The following is a 4,144-nucleotide window of genomic DNA, read 5'->3' as shown; positions in this document are numbered from 1 at the left end:
TCGGGAGGAAACGCAACCTGAGTGAGTCTATTTTCCACAACATGTATCTCTATAGCTTTCTCGTTCAGCCGCCTCCTATGGTGCCTATGAGCACTCATGCAACTAAGACTGCTTCTTAACTCTGCAGCCTTAGTTGCATGCTTCTCTTTTTCAATTTCACCGATTTCTTTGGCTACAGTATTTTGCGTTTTCTTTGACCATTGTATCGCTAGCAGGATATTAAATTGTTCAAAGAGGATCTCAGCTGTTAACTGAACTTTTACTAGTGAAATAAATGAGTGAGTGTGTGTGTGTGTGTGTGTGTGTGTGTGTGTGTGTGTGTGTGTGTGTGTGTGTGTGTGTGTGTGTGTGTGTGAGAGAGAGAGAGAGAGAGAGAGAGAGAGAGAGACAGACAGACAGACAGACAGACAGACAGACAGACAGACAGAGACAGACAGACAGTATTTATACCGCTCCTTATTCTGTTTTACTTATATTTTACATCCAGCTAACAACGAGCACATGAAATATAACGAGAAAAGACTAGCAAGATTTTGCTTTAATATTACATTAGCATCAAATTACATCAGTAAGGTATTTTTCATAAAATGTCATTTGATACCAAAGGATTACTTGAACGAATAGCATGTTTAGGGATTTTAGCTCACGAAAGCTGATCGCAAGAAAAATATTACGATAAAAGCGAAATGACAACCTGAAAACATTTGATCTTCCATCTTGACCATGTTGCTTTTGTTTTCTTTTTTCGAGTTTTTAAATTGAAATACTAGTTTTAATAATTCATTGCAGGCGTGGCTGTGTGGTAAGAAGCTCGCTTCCCAACCATATGGTTCCGGGTTCAGTCCCACTGCATGGTATCTTGTGCAAGTGTCTTCTACTATAGCCTTGGGCCGACCAAAGCCCTGTGAGAGGAATTGGTGAACGGAAACTGAAAGAAGATCTTCGTATATACACACACACACACACACACACACACACACACACACATATATATATATATATTTATATATATATATGCACGCACGCACACACGTATGTGTGTGTGTTTGTGTCTGTGTTTGTCCCCCCAGCACGGCTTGACAACTGGTGTTGGTGTGTTTACGTCCCCTATAACTTAGTGGTTCGTCACAAGAGTCTGATAGAATAAGTACCAGGCTTTAAAAAATGTACTGGAGTCGATTCATACGACTAAAAATTTTCCAAAGTGTTGCACCAGCATGGCCGCAGTCTAATGACTGAAACAAATAAAAGATAAAAGAAAAGATAGGTCGTCATGACAACTGTATTTTCCAGTACACAAGTCGACGTAATATATTGATATATGTAGTGAAAACATTGAAACATCGTCACTATCTTTCCAAATCTTAATGCACATCAAATGGAAATTTTGGTCCGCCAAAACCGTCTTGGCGGACATACCCTTTTTTGACTGCAAATTTTGGTCTGAAAAATTCAACTTGAAACATTCAAAATGCAGTATACTGTAAACCCTCGTTATTCTATAATTCAGTTTAACAGTGTTTCTATTGCTCCACATTTTTTTTTTCAACAACTTCCCCAGACAATCAGACTGTCCTTTCCTTAATAGCATACCAATTTCGAAGAAGTCTTGATTCTTAATATAATCCCCTTTCATCATTTGAAGCAAGTTGCAGTTGCCATAACGTACTTACTCTTTTACTTGTTTCAGTCATTTGACTGCGGCCGTGCTGGAGCATCGCCTTTAGTCGAGCAAATAGACCCCAACAGAAATCAACATATTCTTCCATACATATGCTCGCACACACACACACGCACACGCACACACACATTCACACACACGCACGCACACTCGCTTTAAAGGTGTATATGAAATAAATTTAGATTATCTTTTCTATTTCTTCTTGTTTCCTTTTGCTTTGATAAAAACAATTTGAGAAGTCAACAGAAAGTTTGGATTAGTGAAGTTTCATGAATGTAAAAGTTAGTAAACATATATTTTAATAGTATATTTACGAAAAAGTAGCAATTTGTTTTGTTTGTATCTTCACATTCTTAAGTCCTTAGACTTGACCTTTAGTATTTGAGATTATACATACACGACCGATTTTCCGGCAACTGATGATCAGGTACATCATCATCATCGTTTAACATCCGCTTTCCATGCTAGCATGGGTTGGACGATTTGACTGAGGACTGGTGAACCAGATGGCTACACCAGGCTCCAATCTGATTTGGCAGTTTCTACAGCTGGATGCCCTTCCTAACGCCAACCACTCCGAGAGTGTAGTGGGTGCTTTTACGTGCACGAAGGCCAGTCAGGCGGTACTGGCAACGGCCACGCTCAAAATGGTGTATTTTACGTTCCACCTGCACGGGAGCCAGTCCAGCGGCACTGGCAACGATTTCGCTCGAATTTCTTTACACATGTCACCAGCACAAGTGCCAGGAAGGCGCCGCTGGGCACAGTTGCCATCTCTGTTAATTCTTACATAATTATGTGAGATCACTAAAATTTCTCGCGACCACTATTATTAACTATTTTGCTACCAAGCCAACATGATACACATCCGTGTCTTCCCTGGTAACATATCATGAAGGCGGAAACACAGTTTAATTCATCGAACTATAATAATATAAAGACGCAAGGCGGCGAGCTGGCAGAATCGTTAGCACGCCAGGCAAAATGCTTAGCAGTATTTTGTCAGTCTTTACGTTCTGAGTTCAAATTCCGCTGAGGTCGACTTTGCCTTTCATCACTTTCGGTGTCGATAAAATAAGTACCAGTTGAACATTGGGGTCGATGTAATCAACTTCAGCCCCTTACCGGAAATTTCTTGCTTTGTACCAGAATTTGAAACCAATAATATGAAGACGCAAATGTTCGTATTATTTGCTTAATAGCAGAAAGAAAAAGAGAGAGAGCGAGAGACTTTGATAGGGTAACACATGATGTTTGATTTTATCTTAAATCAATCATATGCTACGCTACCTAAGGTTCTCTCCCTGTGCGTGTGTAGCAAATTTATAGAAAACTTGCCCTCGCTCTGTTGTGAATGCTGTATTCCAGCATAAAAGGTGTATTGTGAAGATTTATCAAAGGATAGATTAATGACGGACCGAAAGTCTGCAAAAAATTTGCCCAGATTTTTTTACTGCGTACCATCTGTTAATCGGTTAAAATGGATAATCCGGAACGAGTTTTAAACCGAAAGTACCGGGAAATTGACGCTGTACAAATATTTCATCCTATTTTTGGTTAACTTTATTCTGCCAACTCTTTCATTAATTCAGATATAATTAGTGTGCGTGTGTGTGGACGGGAGAGGAATGGGGAAAGATGAAATTTTGAAAAATGAGATTAAGAGAGGTGATAGAAATTTGAAGGTGCAAAAGTGTGACAGGTGGAAAAGTAAGGAGAGAAGATAAGGTAGATGGAAAAATAAGGAGAGAAAAGTGAGGAGGGAAATGTTAAATAGATACGGAAGAGAAGAGGGTGCATAATGATTTATTTAATCACTTTCTTCCTTAATTTTAATCCATGCATAAACATGGTGCTTGCACATCTTTTTTGTAGAAGAGACAACCTATCACTGCTTCATTAAATTTGTAATATTTTGCTGTTTGCTTTCTAAATATCGATGACAGTAAGGGAATCGTTTTCATTCATTAGATATACCATTTAGACATAGAAACATAGCTGTGCGATATGGTTCCCATGTTGTTAGGCCTACATGCAATAGCAGTAAAATCTCCCTTAAATCATATCCTTACGTCTTAAAAATATATGAAAACAAAGGATCGTGCATTGTCTTATACAAAAAGACTGTATAAGTATCACTAGAATGCTTTTCATCATAGATTTGCTGTATTGGACCGATTTGGTCTAAACACTAACAATAACAAGAAACGTTTGTACGCTGGACAAAATGTTTAACAGTATTTCGTATACGTTCTGAGTTCAAATTCCGCCGAGGTCGAGTTGGCCTTTCATCCTTTGGGGGTCGATTAAATAGGTACCAGTTACGCCCTGAGGTCAATGTAATCGACTTTGTCTGTCCTTGTTTGTCTCCTCTATGTTTAGCCCCCTGTGGGTAATAAAGAAAAAAAAAATAGACCGCATCAAGAAAGATATGCATTCGGAAGTAAAAAAAAAAAAACTTTC

At 38.7% G+C, this 4,144-nt stretch overlaps 1 long non-coding RNA gene across 1 annotated transcript in view; it reads left to right on the top strand.

Annotated features, from left to right (window-relative positions):
- Positions 1 to 1,825, top strand: part of LOC149136051 (uncharacterized) — an 18,598-nt gene extending 16,773 nt beyond the window's left edge. Inside the window, exons 3-4 of the long non-coding RNA XR_016241506.1 lie at positions 1 to 21; positions 790 to 1,825. The exon at positions 1 to 21 is cut by the window's left edge and continues 126 nt beyond it. This is a non-coding gene — a long non-coding RNA (uncharacterized LOC149136051). The remainder of the gene's footprint in view (positions 22 to 789) is intronic.
- The last annotated feature ends 2,319 nt before the right edge of the window (positions 1,826 to 4,144 follow it).

This window comes from Octopus bimaculoides, chromosome 4, assembly GCF_046866305.1.
Source record: "Octopus bimaculoides isolate indiv1 chromosome 4, ASM4686630v1, whole genome shotgun sequence".
Taxonomy (NCBI): domain Eukaryota; kingdom Metazoa; phylum Mollusca; class Cephalopoda; order Octopoda; family Octopodidae; genus Octopus; species Octopus bimaculoides.
Note: the sequence above shows the minus strand (reverse complement) of the source record. Positions and strands in the feature narration are given on the sequence as shown.